This window comes from Pangasianodon hypophthalmus, chromosome 19 (assembly GCF_027358585.1).
Source record: "Pangasianodon hypophthalmus isolate fPanHyp1 chromosome 19, fPanHyp1.pri, whole genome shotgun sequence".
Classification (NCBI taxonomy): domain Eukaryota; kingdom Metazoa; phylum Chordata; class Actinopteri; order Siluriformes; family Pangasiidae; genus Pangasianodon; species Pangasianodon hypophthalmus.
Window position 1 is genome coordinate 1,308,360 of NC_069728.1, and position 19,958 is coordinate 1,328,317.

Sequence of the window (19,958 nt, forward strand, 5' to 3'; positions counted from 1 at the left end):
TTTTTTTTTTTTTTTTAAAGTATCATATGGCACTCTGTTCTTTTTCTTCTGTGGGACCTATAAAAGATATCAGGGTGGGGGTGGGGTTGCTCAAGTCACCTTACACTGAGCCAGATTACTAGTTCCCAATCACTTATAGAGATAGCCATCATCCACCCATCCACTCACTTAGTCAGTCAGCCAGTCACTCAGTCACTCAGTTAGTTAGTGTTTATGCAATGGGCTATAGTTTGTATTAAAACCTGTTATTCTTCCTCCTTTCTCACTAAGCACAGCTGCAACATTTACAAATTACATCTGTTCCCTTTTTTTAAGTACCATATGGCACTGTGCTCTTTTTTCTTCTGTGGGACCTATAAAAGATATCAGGGTGGGGGTGGGGGTGGGGGTGGGGCTGGGGGTGGGGTTGCTCAAGTCACCTTACACTGAGCCAGATTACTAGTTCCCAATCACTTATAGAGATAGCCATCATACACCCATCCACTCACTTAGTCAGTCAGCCAGTCAGTCAGTCACTCAGTTAGTTAGTGTTTATGCAATGGGCTATAGTTTGTATTAAAACCTGTTATTCTCCCTCCTTTCTCACTAAGCACAGCTGAAACATTTACAAATTACATCTGTTCCCTTTTTTTAAGTACCATATGGCACTGTGCTCTTTTTTCTTCTGTGGGATCTATAAAAGATATCAGGGTGGGGATGGGGTTGCTCAAGTCACCTTACACTGAGCCAGATTACTAGTTCCCAATCACTTATAGAGATAGCCATCACTCACTCACTCACTCACTCAGTGTTTAAGCCATCCTAAAGCTGTCTGTGGGGTTGGAGTTGCTTCCCTTACTTCTTTCTAGCCACTCTTATGGTTGTGGTCTTTGTGAAAGAAGAGAAAATAAAACAACTTCTTTCTTTCAACATTTTGAGAAGGTGCACCATCCGTGGAGGTACTGTAATACCAGGTTGATGTGTGGAGTGGATGGAGCCAGCCCCTCTCTCAGCTCTAAAAATCCATTTAATATAGAGTCCTCGAGGAGAGAATGTATCAGACATTCAATAAACACAAGAACAGATAGGACAACTGATCGTAGCCAAAAGGCCGAGAAGCAACAACCAGCATTTTCTTCTTCTTGGTGTTTAATGGCAGATGCCATACAACTTTTAGCTACATTACTGCCACCTACTGACAAGCAGTGTGGGGCAGGATCATAGTCTACCCAACCAGCATTTTCCTCTGGCCTGAAGAACACCCCACAGTAAAGCGGTGACTCCAGAGTGGTAGGCAGACTCCACCCCCAACAGATACTGGGCAATGTCTTTTGTCACCTTGATAGCTATTGGAAACAGGCAGAGCAGTCGCTATAGGTGTAGGATTTGATTAGATTTAGCAATGGGCTCTAGATTGTATTAAAACCTGTTATTCTCCCACCTTTCTCACTAAGCACAGCTGGAACATTTACAAATTATATCTCTTCTTTTTTTTTTTTTTTTTTTAAAGTATCATATGGCACTCTGTTCTTTTTCTTCTGTGGGATCTATAAAAGATATCAGGGTGGGGCTGGGGGTGGGGTTGCTCAAGTCACCTTACACTGAGCCAGATTACTAGTTCCCAATCACTTATAGAGATAGCCATCATCCACCCATCCACTCACTTAGTCAGTCAGCCAGTCAGTCAGTCACTCAGTTAGTTAGTGTTTATGCAATGGGCTATAGTTTGTATTAAAACCTGTTATTCTCCCTCCTTTCTCACTAAGCACAGCTGCAACATTTACAAATTACATCTGTTCCCTTTTTTTAAGTACCGTATGGCACTGTGCTCTTTTTTCTTCTGTGGGAGCTATAAAAGATATCAGGGTGGGGATGGGGTTGCTCAAGTCACCTTACACTGAGCCAGATTACTAGTTCCCAATCACTTATAGAGATAGCCATCACTCTCTCACTCACTCAGTGTTTAAGCCATCCTAAAGCTGTCTGTGGGGTTGGAGTTGCTTCCCTTACTTCTTTCTAGCCACTCTTATGGTTGTGGTCTTTGTGAAAGAAGAGAAAATAAAACAACTTCTTTCTTTCAACATTTTGAGAAGGTGCACCATTCGTGGAGGTACTGTAATACCAGGTTGATGTGTGGAGTGGATGGAGTAAGCCCCTCTCTCAGCTCTAAAAAGCCATTTAATATAGAGTCCTCGAGTAGAGAATGTATCAGACATACAATAAACACAAGAACAGATAGGACAACTGATCGTAGCCAAAAGGCTGAGAAGCAACAACCAGCATTTTCTTCTTCTTGGTGTTTAATGGCAGATGCCATACAACTTTTAGCTACATTACTGCCACCTACTGACAAGCAGTGTGGGGCAGGATCATAGTCTTCCCAACCAGCATTTTCCTCTGGCCTGAAGAACACTCCACGGTAAAGCGGTGACTCCAGAGTGGTAGGCAGACTCCACCCCCAACAGATACTGGGCAATCTCTTTTGTCACCTTGATAGCTATTGGAAACAGGCAGAGCAGTAGCTATAGGTGTAGGATTTGATTAGATTTAGCAATGGGCTCTAGATTGTATTAAAACCTGTTATTCTCCCACCTTTCTCACTAAGCACAGCTGGAACATTTACAAATTATATCTCTTCTTTTTTTTTTTTTTTTTTAAAGTATCATATGGCACTCTGTTCTTTTTCTTCTGTGGGACCTATAAAAGATATCAGGGTGGGGGTGGGGTTGCTCAAGTCACCTTACACTGAGCCAGATTACTAGTTCCCAATCACTTATAGAGATAGCCATCATCCACCCATCCACTCACTTAGTCAGTCAGCCAGTCACTCAGTCACTCAGTTAGTTAGTGTTTATGCAATGGGCTATAGTTTGTATTAAAACCTGTTATTCTTCCTCCTTTCTCACTAAGCACAGCTGCAACATTTACAAATTACATCTGTTCCCTTTTTTTAAGTACCATATGGCACTGTGCTCTTTTTTCTTCTGTGGGACCTATAAAAGATATCAGGGTGGGGGTGGGGGTGGGGGTGGGGCTGGGGGTGGGGTTGCTCAAGTCACCTTACACTGAGCCAGATTACTAGTTCCCAATCACTTATAGAGATAGCCATCATACACCCATCCACTCACTTAGTCAGTCAGCCAGTCAGTCAGTCACTCAGTTAGTTAGTGTTTATGCAATGGGCTATAGTTTGTATTAAAACCTGTTATTCTCCCTCCTTTCTCACTAAGCACAGCTGAAACATTTACAAATTACATCTGTTCCCTTTTTTTAAGTACCATATGGCACTGTGCTCTTTTTTCTTCTGTGGGATCTATAAAAGATATCAGGGTGGGGATGGGGTTGCTCAAGTCACCTTACACTGAGCCAGATTACTAGTTCCCAATCACTTATAGAGATAGCCATCACTCACTCACTCACTCACTCAGTGTTTAAGCCATCCTAAAGCTGTCTGTGGGGTTGGAGTTGCTTCCCTTACTTCTTTCTAGCCACTCTTATGGTTGTGGTCTTTGTGAAAGAAGAGAAAATAAAACAACTTCTTTCTTTCAACATTTTGAGAAGGTGCACCATCCGTGGAGGTACTGTAATACCAGGTTGATGTGTGGAGTGGATGGAGCCAGCCCCTCTCTCAGCTCTAAAAATCCATTTAATATAGAGTCCTCGAGGAGAGAATGTATCAGACATTCAATAAACACAAGAACAGATAGGACAACTGATCGTAGCCAAAAGGCCGAGAAGCAACAACCAGCATTTTCTTCTTCTTGGTGTTTAATGGCAGATGCCATACAACTTTTAGCTACATTACTGCCACCTACTGACAAGCAGTGTGGGGCAGGATCATAGTCTACCCAACCAGCATTTTCCTCTGGCCTGAAGAACACCCCACAGTAAAGCGGTGACTCCAGAGTGGTAGGCAGACTCCACCCCCAACAGATACTGGGCAATGTCTTTTGTCACCTTGATAGCTATTGGAAACAGGCAGAGCAGTCGCTATAGGTGTAGGATTTGATTAGATTTAGCAATGGGCTCTAGATTGTATTAAAACCTGTTATTCTCCCACCTTTCTCACTAAGCACAGCTGGAACATTTACAAATTATATCTCTTCTTTTTTTTTTTTTTTTTTTAAAGTATCATATGGCACTCTGTTCTTTTTCTTCTGTGGGATCTATAAAAGATATCAGGGTGGGGCTGGGGGTGGGGTTGCTCAAGTCACCTTACACTGAGCCAGATTACTAGTTCCCAATCACTTATAGAGATAGCCATCATCCACCCATCCACTCACTTAGTCAGTCAGCCAGTCAGTCAGTCACTCAGTTAGTTAGTGTTTATGCAATGGGCTATAGTTTGTATTAAAACCTGTTATTCTCCCTCCTTTCTCACTAAGCACAGCTGCAACATTTACAAATTACATCTGTTCCCTTTTTTTAAGTACCATATGGCACTGTGCTCTTTTTTCTTCTGTGGGAGCTATAAAAGATATCAGGGTGGGGATGGGGTTGCTCAAGTCACCTTACACTGAGCCAGATTACTAGTTCCCAATCACTTATAGAGATAGCCATCACTCTCTCACTCACTCAGTGTTTAAGCCATCCTAAAGCTGTCTGTGGGGTTGGAGTTGCTTCCCTTACTTCTTTCTAGCCACTCTTATGGTTGTGGTCTTTGTGAAAGAAGAGAAAATAAAACAACAACTTTCTTTCAACATTTGGAGAAGGTGCACCATTCGTGGAGGTACTGTAATACCAGGTTGATGTGTGGAGTGGATGGAGTAAGCCCCTCTCTCAGCTCTAAAAATCCATTTAATATAGAGTCCTCGAGTAGAGAATGTATCAGACATACAATAAACACAAGAACAGATAGGACAACTGATCGTAGCCAAAAGGCCGAGAAGCAACAACCAGCATTTTCTTCTACTTGGTGTTTAATGGCAGATGCCATACAACTTTTAGCTACATTACTGCCACCTACTGACAAGCAGTGTGGGGCAGGATCATAGTCTTCCCAACCAGCATTTTCCTCTGGCCTGAAGAACACTCCACGGTAAAGCGGTGACTCCAGAGTGGTAGGCAGACTCCACCCCCAACAGATACTGGGCAATCTCTTTTGTCACCTTGATAGCTATTGGAAACAGGCAGAGCAGTAGCTATAGGTGTAGGATTTGATTAGATTTAGCAATGGGCTCTAGATTGTATTAAAACCTGTTATTCTCCCACCTTTCTCACTAAGCACAGCTGGAACATTTACAAATTATATCTCTTCTTTTTTTTTTTTTTTTTTAAAGTATCATATGGCACTCTGTTCTTTTTCTTCTGTGGGACCTATAAAAGATATCAGGGTGGGGGTGGGGTTGCTCAAGTCACCTTACACTGAGCCAGATTACTAGTTCCCAATCACTTATAGAGATAGCCATCATCCACCCATCCACTCACTTAGTCAGTCAGCCAGTCACTCAGTCACTCAGTTAGTTAGTGTTTATGCAATGGGCTATAGTTTGTATTAAAACCTGTTATTCTTCCTCCTTTCTCACTAAGCACAGCTGCAACATTTACAAATTACATCTGTTCCCTTTTTTTAAGTACCATATGGCACTGTGCTCTTTTTTCTTCTGTGGGAGCTATAAAAGATATCAGGGTGGGGATGGGGTTGCTCAAGTCACCTTACACTGAGCCAGATTACTAGTTCCCAATCACTTATAGAGATAGCCATCACTCACTCACTCACTCACTCAGTGTTTAAGCCATCCTAAAGCTGTCTGTGGGGTTGGAGTTGCTTCCCTTACTTCTTTCTAGCCACTCTTATGGTTGTGGTCTTTGTGAAAGAAGAGAAAATAAAACAACTTCTTTCTTTCAACATTTTGAGAAGGTGCACCATCCGTGGAGGTACTGTAATACCAGGTTGATGTGTGGAGTGGATGGAGCCAGCCCCTCTCTCAGCTCTAAAATTCCATTTAATATAGAGTCCTCGAGGAGAGAATGTATCAGACATTCAATAAACACAAGAACAGATAGGACAACTGATCGTAGCCAAAAGGCCGAGAAGCAACAACCAGCATTTTCTTCTTCTTGGTGTTTAATGGCAGATGCCATACAACTTTTAGCTACATTACTGCCACCTACTGACAAGCAGTGTGGGGCAGGATCATAGTCTACCCAACCAGCATTTTCCTCTGGCCTGAAGAACACCCCACAGTAAAGCGGTGACTCCAGAGTGGTAGGCAGACTCCACCCCCAACAGATACTGGGCAATGTCTTTTGTCACCTTGATAGCTATTGGAAACAGGCAGAGCAGTCGCTATAGGTGTAGGATTTGATTAGATTTAGCAATGGGCTCTAGATTGTATTAAAACCTGTTATTCTCCCACCTTTCTCACTAAGCACAGCTGGAACATTTACAAATTATATCTCTTCTTTTTTTTTTTTTTTTTTTAAAGTATCATATGGCACTCTGTTCTTTTTCTTCTGTGGGATCTATAAAAGATATCAGGGTGGGGCTGGGGGTGGTGTTGCTCAAGTCACCTTACACTGAGCCAGATTACTAGTTCCCAATCACTTATAGAGATAGCCATCATACACCCATCCACTCACTTAGTCAGTCAGCCGGTCACTCAGTTAGTTAGTGTTTATGCAATGGGCTATAGTTTGTATTAAAACCTGTTATTCTCCCTCCTTTCTCACTAAGCACAGCTGAAACATTTACAAATTACATCTGTTCCCTTTTTTTAAGTACCATATGGCACTGTGCTCTTTTTTCTTGTGTGGGAGCTATAAAAGATATCAGGGTGGGGATGGGGTTGCTCAAGTCACCTTACACTGAGCCAGATTACTAGTTCCCAATCACTTATAGAGATAGCCATCACTCACTCACTCACTTACTCAGTGTTTAAGCCATCCTAAAGCTGTCTGTGGGGTTGGAGTTGCTTCCCTTACTTCTTTCTAGCCACTCTTATGGTTGTGGTCTTTGTGAAAGAAGAGAAAATAAAACAACTTCTTTCTTTCAACATTTTGAGAAGGTGCACCATTCGTGGAGGTACTGTAATACCAGGTTGATGTGTGGAGTGGATGGAGCAAGACCCTCTCTCAGCTCTAAAAATCCATTTAATATAGAGTCCTCGAGTAGAGAATGTATCAGACATACAATAAACACAAGAACAGATAGGACAACTGATTGTAGCCAAAAGGCTGAGAAGCAACAACCAGCATTTTCTTCTTCTTGGTGTTTAATGGCAGATGCCATACAACTTTTAGCTTCATTACTACCACTTACTGACAAGCAGTGTGGGGCAGGATCATAGTCTTCCCAACCAGCATTTTCCTCTGGCCTGAAGAACACCCCACGGTAAAGCGGTGACTCCAGAGTGGTAGGCAGACTCCACCCCCAACAGATACTGGGCAATCTCTTTTGTCACCTTGATAGCTATTGGAAACAGGCAGAGCAGTAGCTATAGGTGTAGGATTTGATTAGATTTAGCAATGGGCTCTAGATTGTATTAAAACCTGTTATTCTCCCACCTTTCTCACTAAGCACAGCTGGAACATTTACAAATTATATCTCTTCTTTTTTTTTTTTTTTTTAAAGTATCATATGGCACTCTGTTCTTTTTCTTCTGTGGGACCTATAAAAGATATCAGGGTGGGGGTGGGGGTGGGGGTGGGGTTGCTCAAGTCACCTTACACTGAGCCAGATTACTAGTTCCCAATCACTTATAGAGATAGCCATCATCCACCCATCCACTCACTTAGTCAGTTAGCCAGTCACTCAGTTAGTTAGTGTTTATGCAATGGGCTATAGTTTGTATTAAAACCTGTTATTCTCCCTCCTTTCTCACTAAGCACAGCTGAAACATTTACAAATTACATCTGTTCCCTTTTTTTAAGTACCATATGGCACTGTGCTCTTTTTTCTTCTGTGGGAGCTATAAAAGATATCAGGGTGGGGATGGGGTTGCTCAAGTAACCTTACACTGAGCCAGATTACTAGTTCCCAATCACTTATAGAGATAGCCATCACTCACTCACTCACTTACTCAGTGTTTAAGCCATCCTAAAGCTGTCTGTGGGGTTGGAGTTGCTTCCCTTACTTCTTTCTAGCCACTCTTATGGTTGTGGTCTTTGTGAAAGAAGAGAAAATAAAACAACTTCTTTCTTTCAACATTTTGAGAAGGTGCACCATTCGTGGAGGTACTGTAATACCAGGTTGATGTGTGGAGTGGATGGAGCAAGACCCTCTCTCAGCTCTAAAAGTCCATTTGATATAGAGTCCTCGAGTAGAGAATGTATCAGACATTCAATAAACACAAGAACAGATAGGACAACTGATCGTAGCCAAAAGGCTGAGAAGCAACAACCAGCATTTTCTTCTTCTTGGTGTTTAATGGCAGATGCCATACAACTTTTAGCTTCATTACTGCCACTTACTGACAAGCAGTGTGGGACAGGATCATAGTCTTCCCAACCAGCATTTTCCTCTGGCCTGAAGAACACCCCACGGTAAAGCGGTGACTCCAGAGTGGTAGGCAGACTCCACCCCCAACAGATACTGGGCAATCTCTTTTGTCACCTTGATAGCTATTGGAAACAGGCAGAGCAGTAGCTATAGGTGTAGGATTTGATTAGATTTAGCAATGGGCTCTAGATTGTATTAAAACCTGTTATTCTCCCACCTTTCTCACTAAGCACAGCTGGAACATTTACAAATTATATCTCTTCTTTTTTTTTTTTTTTTTTAAAGTATCATATGGCACTCTGTTCTTTTTCTTCTGTGGGACCTATAAAAGATATCAGGGTGGGGGTGGGGGTGGGGGTGGGGTTGCTCAAGTCACCTTACACTGAGCCAGATTACTAGTTCCCAATCACTTATAGAGATAGCCATCATCCACCCATCCACTCACTTAGTCAGTCAGCCAGTCACTCAGTTAGTTAGTGTTTATGCAATGGGCTATAGTTTGTATTAAAACCTGTTATTCTCCCTCCTTTCTCACTAAGCACAGCTGAAACATTTACAAATTACATCTGTTCCCTTTTTTTAAGTACCATATGGCACTGTGCTCTTTTTTCTTCTGTGGGAGCTATAAAAGATATCAGGGTGGGGATGGGGTTGCTCAAGTCACCTTACACTGAGCCAGATTACTAGTTCCCAATCACTTATAGAGATCGCCATCACTCACTCACTCACTTACTCAGTGTTTAAGCCATCCTAAAGCTGTCTGTGGGGTTGGAGTTGCTTCCCTTACTTCTTTCTAGCCACTCTTATGGTTGTGGTCTTTGTGAAAAAAGAGAAAATAAAACAACTTCTTTCTTTCAACATTTTGAGAAGGTGCACCATTCGTGGAGGTACTGTAATACCAGGTTGATGTGTGGAGTGGATGGAGCAAGCCCCTCTCTCAGCTCTAAAAATCCATTTAATATAGAGTCCTCGAGTAGAGAATGTATCAGACATTCAATAAACACAAGAACAGATAGGACAACTGATCGTAGCCAAAAGGCTGAGAAGCAACAACCAGCATTTTCTTCTTCTTGGTGTTTAATGGCAGATGCCATACAACTTTTAGCTACATTACTGCCACCTACTGACAAGCAGTGTGGGGCAGGATCATAGTCTTCCCAACCAGCATTTTCCTCTGGCCTGAAGAACACTCCACGGTAAAGCGGTGACTCCAGAGTGGTAGGCAGACTCCACCCCCAACAGATACTGGGCAATCTCTTTTGTCACCTTGATAGCTATTGGAAACAGGCAGAGCAGTAGCTATAGGTGTAGGATTTGATTAGATTTAGCAATGGGCTCTAGATTGTATTAAAACCTGTTATTCTCCCACCTTTCTCACTAAGCACAGCTGGAACATTTACAAATTATATCTCTTCTTTTTTTTTTTTTTTTTAAAGTATCATATGGCACTCTGTTCTTTTTCTTCTGTGGGACCTATCAAAGATATCAGGGTGGGGGTGGGGGTGGGGGTGGGGGTGGGGTTGCTCAAGTCACCTTACACTGAGCCAGATTACTAGTTCCCAATCACTTATAGAGATAGCCATCATCCACCCATCCACTCACTTAGTCAGTCAGCCAGTCACTCAGTTAGTTAGTGTTTATGCAATGGGCTATAGTTTGTATTAAAACCTGTTATTCTCCCTCCTTTCTCACTAAGCACAGCTGAAACATTTACAAATTACATCTGTTCCCTTTTTTCAAGTACCATATGGCACTGTGCTCTTTTTTCTTCTGTGGGAGCTATAAAAGATATCAGGGTGGGGATGGGGTTGCTCAAGTCACCTTACACTGAGCCAGATTACTAGTTCCCAATCACTTATAGAGATAGCCATCACTCACTCACTCACTTACTCAGTGTTTAAGCCATCCTAAAGCTGTCTGTGGGGTTGGAGTTGCTTCCCTTACTTCTTTCTAGCCACTCTTATGGTTGTGGTCTTTGTGAAAGAAGAGAAAATAAAACAACTTCTTTCTTTCAACATTTTGAGAAGGTGCACCATTCGTGGAGGTACTGTAATACCAGGTTGATGTGTGCAGTGGATGGAGCAAGACCCTCTCTCAGCTCTAAAAATCCATTTAATATAGAGTCCTCGAGTAGAGAATGTATCAGACATTCAATAAACACAAGAACAGATAGGACAACTGATCGTAGCCAAAAGGCTGAGAAGCAACAACCAGCATTTTCTTCTTCTTGGTGTTTAATGGCAGATGCCATACAACTTTTAGCTTCATTACTGCCACTTACTGACAAGCAGTGTGGGGCAGGATCATAGTCTTCCCAACCAGCATTTTCCTCTGGCCTGAAGAACACCCCACGGTAAAGCGGTGACTCCAGAGTGGTAGGCAGACTCCACCCCCAACAGATACTGGGCAATCTCTTTTGTCACCTTGATAGCTATTGGAAACAGGCAGAGCAGTAGCTATAGGTGTAGGATTTGATTAGATTTAGCAATGGGCTCTAGATTGTATTAAAACCTGTTATTCTCCCACCTTTCTCACTAAGCACAGCTGGAACATTTACAAATTATATCTCTTCTTTTTTTTTTTTTTTTTTAAAGTATCATATGGCACTCTGTTCTTTTTCTTCTGTGGGACCTATAAAAGATATCAGGGTGGGGGTGGGGGTGGGGGTGGGGGTGGGGTTGCTCAAGTCACCTTACACTGAGCCAGATTACTAGTTCCCAATCACTTATAGAGATAGCCATCATCCACCCATTCACTCACTTAGTCAGTCAGCCAGTCACTCAGTTAGTTAGTGTTTATGCAATGGGCTATAGTTTGTATTAAAACCTGTTATTCTCCCTCCTTTCTCACTAAGCACAGCTGAAACATTTACAAATTACATCTGTTCCCTTTTTTTAAGTACCATATGGCACTGTGCTCTTTTTTCTTCTGTGGGATCTATAAAAGATATCAGGGTGGGGATGGGGTTGCTCAAGTCACCTTACACTGAGCCAGATTACTAGTTCCCAATCACTTATAGAGATAGCCATCACTCACTCACTCACTCACTCAGTGTTTAAGCCATCCTAAAGCTGTCTGTGGGGTTGGAGTTGCTTCCCTTACTTCTTTCTAGCCACTCTTATGGTTGTGGTCTTTGTGAAAGAAGAGAAAATAAAACAACTTCTTTCTTTCAACATTTTGAGAAGGTGCACCATCCGTGGAGGTACTGTAATACCAGGTTGATGTGTGGAGTGGATGGAGCCAGCCCCTCTCTCAGCTCTAAAAATCCATTTAATATAGAGTCCTCGAGGAGAGAATGTATCAGACATTCAATAAACACAAGAACAGATAGGACAACTGATCGTAGCCAAAAGGCCGAGAAGCAACAACCAGCATTTTCTTCTTCTTGGTGTTTAATGGCAGATGCCATACAACTTTTAGCTACATTACTGCCACCTACTGACAAGCAGTGTGGGGCAGGATCATAGTCTACCCAACCAGCATTTTCCTCTGGCCTGAAGAACACCCCACAGTAAAGCGGTGACTCCAGAGTGGTAGGCAGACTCCACCCCCAACAGATACTGGGCAATGTCTTTTGTCACCTTGATAGCTATTGGAAACAGGCAGAGCAGTCGCTATAGGTGTAGGATTTGATTAGATTTAGCAATGGGCTCTAGATTGTATTAAAACCTGTTATTCTCCCACCTTTCTCACTAAGCACAGCTGGAACATTTACAAATTATATCTCTTCTTTTTTTTTTTTTTTTTTTTTTTTTTTTTAAAGTATCATATGGCACTCTGTTCTTTTTCTTCTGTGGGATCTATAAAAGATATCAGGGTGGGGCTGGGGGTGGGGTTGCTCAAGTCACCTTACACTGAGCCAGATTACTAGTTCCCAATCACTTATAGAGATAGCCATCATACACCCATCCACTCACTTAGTCAGTCAGCCAGTCAGTCAGTCACTCAGTTAGTTAGTGTTTATGCAATGGGCTATAGTTTGTATTAAAACCTGTTATTCTCCCTCCTTTCTCACTAAGCACAGCTGAAACATTTACAAATTACATCTGTTCCCTTTTTTTAAGTACCATATGGCACTGTGCTCTTTTTTCTTCTGTGGGATCTATAAAAGATATCAGGGTGGGGATGGGGTTGCTCAAGTCACCTTACACTGAGCCAGATTACTAGTTCCCAATCACTTATAGAGATAGCCATCACTCACTCACTCACTCACTCACTCAGTGTTTAAGCCATCCTAAAGCTGTCTGTGGGGTTGGAGTTGCTTCCCTTACTTCTTTCTAGCCACTCTTATGGTTGTGGTCTTTGTGAAAGAAGAGAAAATAAAACAACTTCTTTCTTTCAACATTTTGAGAAGGTGCACCATCCGTGGAGGTACTGTAATACCAGGTTGATGTGTGGAGTGGATGGAGCCAGCCCCTCTCTCAGCTCTAAAAATCCATTTAATATAGAGTCCTCGAGGAGAGAATGTATCAGACATTCAATAAACACAAGAACAGATAGGACAACTGATCGTAGCCAAAAGGCCGAGAAGCAACAACCAGCATTTTCTTCTTCTTGGTGTTTAATGGCAGATGCCATACAACTTTTAGCTACATTACTGCCACCTACTGACAAGCAGTGTGGGGCAGGATCATAGTCTACCCAACCAGCATTTTCCTCTGGCCTGAAGAACACCCCACAGTAAAGCGGTGACTCCAGAGTGGTAGGCAGACTCCACCCCCAACAGATACTGGGCAATGTCTTTTGTCACCTTGATAGCTATTGGAAACAGGCAGAGCAGTCGCTATAGGTGTAGGATTTGATTAGATTTAGCAATGGGCTCTAGATTGTATTAAAACCTGTTATTCTCCCACCTTTCTCACTAAGCACAGCTGGAACATTTACAAATTATATCTCTTCTTTTTTTTTTTTTTTTTTTAAAGTATCATATGGCACTCTGTTCTTTTTCTTCTGTGGGATCTATAAAAGATATCAGGGTGGGGCTGGGGGTGGGGTTGCTCAAGTCACCTTACACTGAGCCAGATTACTAGTTCCCAATCACTTATAGAGATAGCCATCATACACCCATCCACTCACTTAGTCAGTCAGCCAGTCAGTCAGTCACTCAGTTAGTTAGTGTTTATGCAATGGGCTATAGTTTGTATTAAAACCTGTTATTCTCCCTCCTTTCTCACTAAGCACAGCTGAAACATTTACAAATTACATCTGTTCCCTTTTTTTAAGTACCATATGGCACTGTGCTCTTTTTTCTTCTGTGGGATCTATAAAAGATATCAGGGTGGGGATGGGGTTGCTCAAGTCACCTTACACTGAGCCAGATTACTAGTTCCCAATCACTTATAGAGATAGCCATCACTCACTCACTCACTCACTCAGTGTTTAAGCCATCCTAAAGCTGTCTGTGGGGTTGGAGTTGCTTCCCTTACTTCTTTCTAGCCACTCTTATGGTTGTGGTCTTTGTGAAAGAAGAGAAAATAAAACAACTTCTTTCTTTCAACATTTTGAGAAGGTGCACCATCCGTGGAGGTACTGTAATACCAGGTTGATGTGTGGAGTGGATGGAGCCAGCCCCTCTCTCAGCTCTAAAAATCCATTTAATATAGAGTCCTCGAGGAGAGAATGTATCAGACATTCAATAAACACAAGAACAGATAGGACAACTGATCGTAGCCAAAAGGCCGAGAAGCAACAACCAGCATTTTCTTCTTCTTGGTGTTTAATGGCAGATGCCATACAACTTTTAGCTACATTACTGCCACCTACTGACAAGCAGTGTGGGGCAGGATCATAGTCTACCCAACCAGCATTTTCCTCTGGCCTGAAGAACACCCCACAGTAAAGCGGTGACTCCAGAGTGGTAGGCAGACTCCACCCCCAACAGATACTGGGCAATGTCTTTTGTCACCTTGATAGCTATTGGAAACAGGCAGAGCAGTCGCTATAGGTGTAGGATTTGATTAGATTTAGCAATGGGCTCTAGATTGTATTAAAACCTGTTATTCTCCCACCTTTCTCACTAAGCACAGCTGGAACATTTACAAATTATATCTCTTCTTTTTTTTTTTTTTTTTTTAAAGTATCATATGGCACTCTGTTCTTTTTCTTCTGTGGGATCTATAAAAGATATCAGGGTGGGGCTGGGGGTGGGGTTGCTCAAGTCACCTTACACTGAGCCAGATTACTAGTTCCCAATCACTTATAGAGATAGCCATCATCCACCCATCCACTCACTTAGTCAGTCAGCCAGTCAGTCAGTCACTCAGTTAGTTAGTGTTTATGCAATGGGCTATAGTTTGTATTAAAACCTGTTATTCTCCCTCCTTTCTCACTAAGCACAGCTGAAACATTTACAAATTACATCTGTTCCCTTTTTTTAAGTACCATATGGCACTGTGCTCTTTTTTCTTCTGTGGGATCTATAAAAGATATCAGGGTGGGGATGGGGTTGCTCAAGTCACCTTACACTGAGCCAGATTACTAGTTCCCAATCACTTATAGAGATAGCCATCACTCACTCACTCACTCACTCAGTGTTTAAGCCATCCTAAAGCTGTCTGTGGGGTTGGAGTTGCTTCCCTTACTTCTTTCTAGCCACTCTTATGGTTGTGGTCTTTGTGAAAGAAGAGAAAATAAAACAACTTCTTTCTTTCAACATTTTGAGAAGGTGCACCATCCGTGGAGGTACTGTAATACCAGGTTGATGTGTGGAGTGGATGGAGCCAGCCCCTCTCTCAGCTCTAAAAATCCATTTAATATAGAGTCCTCGAGGAGAGAATGTATCAGACATTCAATAAACACAAGAACAGATAGGACAACTGATCGTAGCCAAAAGGCCGAGAAGCAACAACCAGCATTTTCTTCTTCTTGGTGTTTAATGGCAGATGCCATACAACTTTTAGCTACATTACTGCCACCTACTGACAAGCAGTGTGGGGCAGGATCATAGTCTACCCAACCAGCATTTTCCTCTGGCCTGAAGAACACCCCACAGTAAAGCGGTGACTCCAGAGTGGTAGGCAGACTCCACCCCCAACAGATACTGGGCAATGTCTTTTGTCACCTTGATAGCTATTGGAAACAGGCAGAGCAGTCGCTATAGGTGTAGGATTTGATTAGATTTAGCAATGGGCTCTAGATTGTATTAAAACCTGTTATTCTCCCACCTTTCTCACTAAGCACAGCTGGAACATTTACAAATTATATCTCTTCTTTTTTTTTTTTTTTTTAAAGTATCATATGGCACTCTGTTCTTTTTCTTCTGTGGGACCTATCAAAGATATCAGGGTGGGGGTGGGGGTGGGGGTGGGGGTGGGGTTGCTCAAGTCACCTTACACTGAGCCAGATTACTAGTTCCCAATCACTTATAGAGATAGCCATCATCCACCCATCCACTCACTTAGTCAGTCAGCCAGTCACTCAGTTAGTTAGTGTTTATGCAATGGGCTATAGTTTGTATTAAAACCTGTTATTCTCCCTCCTTTCTCACTAAGCACAGCTGAAACATTTACAAATTACATCTGTTCCCTTTTTTCAAGTACCATATGGCACTGTGCTCTTTTTTCTTCTGTGGGAGCTATAAAAGATATCAGGGTGGGGATGGGGTTGCTCAAGTCACCTTACACTGAGCCAGATTACTAGTTCCCAATCACTTATAGAGATAGCCATCACTCACTCACTCACTTACTCAGTGTTTAAGCCATCCTAAAGCTGTCTGTGGGGTTGGAGTTGCTTCCCTTACTTCTTTCTAGCCACTCTTATGGTTGTGGTCTTTGTGAAAGAAGAGAAAATAAAACAACTTCTTTCTTTCAACATTTTGAGAAGGTGCACCATTCGTGGAGGTACTGTAATACCAGGTTGATGTGTGCAGTGGATGGAGCAAGACCCTCTCTCAGCTCTAAAAATCCATTTAATATAGAGTCCTCGAGTAGAGAATGTATCAGACATTCAATAAACACAAGAACAGATAGGACAACTGATCGTAGCCAAAAGGCTGAGAAGCAACAACCAGCATTTTCTTCTTCTTGGTGTTTAATGGCAGATGCCATACAACTTTTAGCTTCATTACTGCCACTTACTGACAAGCAGTGTGGGGCAGGATCATAGTCTTCCCAACCAGCATTTTCCTCTGGCCTGAAGAACACCCCACGGTAAAGCGGTGACTCCAGAGTGGTAGGCAGACTCCACCCCCAACAGATACTGGGCAATCTCTTTTGTCACCTTGATAGCTATTGGAAACAGGCAGAGCAGTAGCTATAGGTGTAGGATTTGATTAGATTTAGCAATGGGCTCTAGATTGTATTAAAACCTGTTATTCTCCCACCTTTCTCACTAAGCACAGCTGGAACATTTACAAATTATATCTCTTCTTTTTTTTTTTTTTTTTTAAAGTATCATATGGCACTCTGTTCTTTTTCTTCTGTGGGACCTATAAAAGATATCAGGGTGGGGGTGGGGGTGGGGGTGGGGGTGGGGGTGGGGTTGCTCAAGTCACCTTACACTGAGCCAGATTACTAGTTCCCAATCACTTATAGAGATAGCCATCATCCACCCATTCACTCACTTAGTCAGTCAGCCAGTCACTCAGTTAGTTAGTGTTTATGCAATGGGCTATAGTTTGTATTAAAACCTGTTATTCTCCCTCCTTTCTCACTAAGCACAGCTGAAACATTTACAAATTACATCTGTTCCCTTTTTTTAAGTACCATATGGCACTGTGCTCTTTTTTCTTCTGTGGGATCTATAAAAGATATCAGGGTGGGGATGGGGTTGCTCAAGTCACCTTACACTGAGCCAGATTACTAGTTCCCAATCACTTATAGAGATAGCCATCACTCACTCACTCACTCACTCAGTGTTTAAGCCATCCTAAAGCTGTCTGTGGGGTTGGAGTTGCTTCCCTTACTTCTTTCTAGCCACTCTTATGGTTGTGGTCTTTGTGAAAGAAGAGAAAATAAAACAACTTCTTTCTTTCAACATTTTGAGAAGGTGCACCATCCGTGGAGGTACTGTAATACCAGGTTGATGTGTGGAGTGGATGGAGCCAGCCCCTCTCTCAGCTCTAAAAATCCATTTAATATAGAGTCCTCGAGGAGAGAATGTATCAGACATTCAATAAACACAAGAACAGATAGGACAACTGATCGTAGCCAAAAGGCCGAGAAGCAACAACCAGCATTTTCTTCTTCTTGGTGTTTAATGGCAGATGCCATACAACTTTTAGCTACATTACTGCCACCTACTGACAAGCAGTGTGGGGCAGGATCATAGTCTACCCAACCAGCATTTTCCTCTGGCCTGAAGAACACCCCACAGTAAAGCGGTGACTCCAGAGTGGTAGGCAGACTCCACCCCCAACAGATACTGGGCAATGTCTTTTGTCACCTTGATAGCTATTGGAAACAGGCAGAGCAGTCGCTATAGGTGTAGGATTTGATTAGATTTAGCAATGGGCTCTAGATTGTATTAAAACCTGTTATTCTCCCACCTTTCTCACTAAGCACAGCTGGAACATTTACAAATTATATCTCTTCTTTTTTTTTTTTTTTTTTTTTTTTTTTTTAAAGTATCATATGGCACTCTGTTCTTTTTCTTCTGTGGGATCTATAAAAGATATCAGGGTGGGGCTGGGGGTGGGGTTGCTCAAGTCACCTTACACTGAGCCAGATTACTAGTTCCCAATCACTTATAGAGATAGCCATCATACACCCATCCACTCACTTAGTCAGTCAGCCAGTCAGTCAGTCACTCAGTTAGTTAGTGTTTATGCAATGGGCTATAGTTTGTATTAAAACCTGTTATTCTCCCTCCTTTCTCACTAAGCACAGCTGAAACATTTACAAATTACATCTGTTCCCTTTTTTTAAGTACCATATGGCACTGTGCTCTTTTTTCTTCTGTGGGATCTATAAAAGATATCAGGGTGGGGATGGGGTTGCTCAAGTCACCTTACACTGAGCCAGATTACTAGTTCCCAATCACTTATAGAGATAGCCATCACTCACTCACTCACTCACTCACTCAGTGTTTAAGCCATCCTAAAGCTGTCTGTGGGGTTGGAGTTGCTTCCCTTACTTCTTTCTAGCCACTCTTATGGTTGTGGTCTTTGTGAAAGAAGAGAAAATAAAACAACTTCTTTCTTTCAACATTTTGAGAAGGTGCACCATCCGTGGAGGTACTGTAATACCAGGTTGATGTGTGGAGTGGATGGAGCCAGCCCCTCTCTCAGCTCTAAAAATCCATTTAATATAGAGTCCTCGAGGAGAGAATGTATCAGACATTCAATAAACACAAGAACAGATAGGACAACTGATCGTAGCCAAAAGGCCGAGAAGCAACAACCAGCATTTTCTTCTTCTTGGTGTTTAATGGCAGATGCCATACAACTTTTAGCTACATTACTGCCACCTACTGACAAGCAGTGTGGGGCAGGATCATAGTCTACCCAACCAGCATTTTCCTCTGGCCTGAAGAACACCCCACAGTAAAGCGGTGACTCCAGAGTGGTAGGCAGACTCCACCCCCAACAGATACTGGGCAATGTCTTTTGTCACCTTGATAGCTATTGGAAACAGGCAGAGCAGTCGCTATAGGTGTAGGATTTGATTAGATTTAGCAATGGGCTCTAGATTGTATTAAAACCTGTTATTCTCCCACCTTTCTCACTAAGCACAGCTGGAACATTTACAAATTATATCTCTTCTTTTTTTTTTTTTTTTTTTAAAGTATCATATGGCACTCTGTTCTTTTTCTTCTGTGGGATCTATAAAAGATATCAGGGTGGGGCTGGGGGTGGGGTTGCTCAAGTCACCTTACACTGAGCCAGATTACTAGTTCCCAATCACTTATAGAGATAGCCATCATACACCCATCCACTCACTTAGTCAGTCAGCCAGTCAGTCAGTCACTCAGTTAGTTAGTGTTTATGCAATGGGCTATAGTTTGTATTAAAACCTGTTATTCTCCCTCCTTTCTCACTAAGCACAGCTGAAACATTTACAAATTACATCTGTTCCCTTTTTTTAAGTACCATATGGCACTGTGCTCTTTTTTCTTCTGTGGGATCTATAAAAGATATCAGGGTGGGGATGGGGTTGCTCAAGTCACCTTACACTGAGCCAGATTACTAGTTCCCAATCACTTATAGAGATAGCCATCACTCACTCACTCACTCACTCAGTGTTTAAGCCATCCTAAAGCTGTCTGTGGGGTTGGAGTTGCTTCCCTTACTTCTTTCTAGCCACTCTTATGGTTGTGGTCTTTGTGAAAGAAGAGAAAATAAAACAACTTCTTTCTTTCAACATTTTGAGAAGGTGCACCATCCGTGGAGGTACTGTAATACCAGGTTGATGTGTGGAGTGGATGGAGCCAGCCCCTCTCTCAGCTCTAAAAATCCATTTAATATAGAGTCCTCGAGGAGAGAATGTATCAGACATTCAATAAACACAAGAACAGATAGGACAACTGATCGTAGCCAAAAGGCCGAGAAGCAACAACCAGCATTTTCTTCTTCTTGGTGTTTAATGGCAGATGCCATACAACT

General features: G+C 42.3%; 17 non-coding genes across 17 annotated transcripts; all 17 read right to left on the reverse strand.

Annotated features, from left to right (window-relative positions):
• Nucleotides 1-916: 916 nt before the first annotated feature.
• Nucleotides 917-1,102, reverse strand: LOC128321891 (U2 spliceosomal RNA). Its single transcript, XR_008305410.1, has one exon. It is a non-coding gene; the product is annotated as a U2 spliceosomal RNA (small nuclear RNA).
• A 965-nt stretch (nt 1,103-2,067) lies between these two features.
• On the reverse strand, nt 2,068-2,253 carry LOC128321822 (U2 spliceosomal RNA). The gene has a single exon (XR_008305342.1). It is a non-coding gene; the product is annotated as a U2 spliceosomal RNA (small nuclear RNA).
• Nucleotides 2,254-3,535: 1,282 nt separating this feature from the next.
• Nucleotides 3,536-3,721, reverse strand: LOC128321892 (U2 spliceosomal RNA). Its single transcript, XR_008305411.1, has one exon. It is a non-coding gene; the product is annotated as a U2 spliceosomal RNA (small nuclear RNA).
• Nucleotides 3,722-4,686: 965 nt separating this feature from the next.
• On the reverse strand, nt 4,687-4,872 carry LOC128321869 (U2 spliceosomal RNA). Its single transcript, XR_008305388.1, has one exon. It is a non-coding gene; the product is annotated as a U2 spliceosomal RNA (small nuclear RNA).
• A 962-nt stretch (nt 4,873-5,834) lies between these two features.
• On the reverse strand, nt 5,835-6,020 carry LOC128321824 (U2 spliceosomal RNA). The gene has a single exon (XR_008305344.1). It is a non-coding gene; the product is annotated as a U2 spliceosomal RNA (small nuclear RNA).
• Nucleotides 6,021-6,981: 961 nt separating this feature from the next.
• Nucleotides 6,982-7,167, reverse strand: LOC128321827 (U2 spliceosomal RNA). Its single transcript, XR_008305347.1, has one exon. It is a non-coding gene; the product is annotated as a U2 spliceosomal RNA (small nuclear RNA).
• A 965-nt stretch (nt 7,168-8,132) lies between these two features.
• On the reverse strand, nt 8,133-8,318 carry LOC128321825 (U2 spliceosomal RNA). Its single transcript, XR_008305345.1, has one exon. It is a non-coding gene; the product is annotated as a U2 spliceosomal RNA (small nuclear RNA).
• A 966-nt stretch (nt 8,319-9,284) lies between these two features.
• Nucleotides 9,285-9,470, reverse strand: LOC128321861 (U2 spliceosomal RNA). Its single transcript, XR_008305380.1, has one exon. It is a non-coding gene; the product is annotated as a U2 spliceosomal RNA (small nuclear RNA).
• Nucleotides 9,471-10,441: 971 nt separating this feature from the next.
• On the reverse strand, nt 10,442-10,627 carry LOC128321806 (U2 spliceosomal RNA). Its single transcript, XR_008305325.1, has one exon. It is a non-coding gene; the product is annotated as a U2 spliceosomal RNA (small nuclear RNA).
• A 972-nt stretch (nt 10,628-11,599) lies between these two features.
• Nucleotides 11,600-11,785, reverse strand: LOC128321787 (U2 spliceosomal RNA). Its single transcript, XR_008305304.1, has one exon. It is a non-coding gene; the product is annotated as a U2 spliceosomal RNA (small nuclear RNA).
• A 983-nt stretch (nt 11,786-12,768) lies between these two features.
• Nucleotides 12,769-12,954, reverse strand: LOC128321788 (U2 spliceosomal RNA). The gene has a single exon (XR_008305305.1). It is a non-coding gene; the product is annotated as a U2 spliceosomal RNA (small nuclear RNA).
• A 969-nt stretch (nt 12,955-13,923) lies between these two features.
• Nucleotides 13,924-14,109, reverse strand: LOC128321789 (U2 spliceosomal RNA). Its single transcript, XR_008305306.1, has one exon. It is a non-coding gene; the product is annotated as a U2 spliceosomal RNA (small nuclear RNA).
• A 969-nt stretch (nt 14,110-15,078) lies between these two features.
• LOC128321790 (U2 spliceosomal RNA) lies at nt 15,079-15,264 on the reverse strand. The gene has a single exon (XR_008305307.1). It is a non-coding gene; the product is annotated as a U2 spliceosomal RNA (small nuclear RNA).
• A 971-nt stretch (nt 15,265-16,235) lies between these two features.
• LOC128321807 (U2 spliceosomal RNA) lies at nt 16,236-16,421 on the reverse strand. The gene has a single exon (XR_008305326.1). It is a non-coding gene; the product is annotated as a U2 spliceosomal RNA (small nuclear RNA).
• Nucleotides 16,422-17,399: 978 nt separating this feature from the next.
• Nucleotides 17,400-17,585, reverse strand: LOC128321791 (U2 spliceosomal RNA). The gene has a single exon (XR_008305308.1). It is a non-coding gene; the product is annotated as a U2 spliceosomal RNA (small nuclear RNA).
• A 983-nt stretch (nt 17,586-18,568) lies between these two features.
• LOC128321793 (U2 spliceosomal RNA) lies at nt 18,569-18,754 on the reverse strand. Its single transcript, XR_008305310.1, has one exon. It is a non-coding gene; the product is annotated as a U2 spliceosomal RNA (small nuclear RNA).
• Nucleotides 18,755-19,723: 969 nt separating this feature from the next.
• Nucleotides 19,724-19,909, reverse strand: LOC128321794 (U2 spliceosomal RNA). The gene has a single exon (XR_008305311.1). It is a non-coding gene; the product is annotated as a U2 spliceosomal RNA (small nuclear RNA).
• Nucleotides 19,910-19,958: the final 49 nt, after the last annotated feature.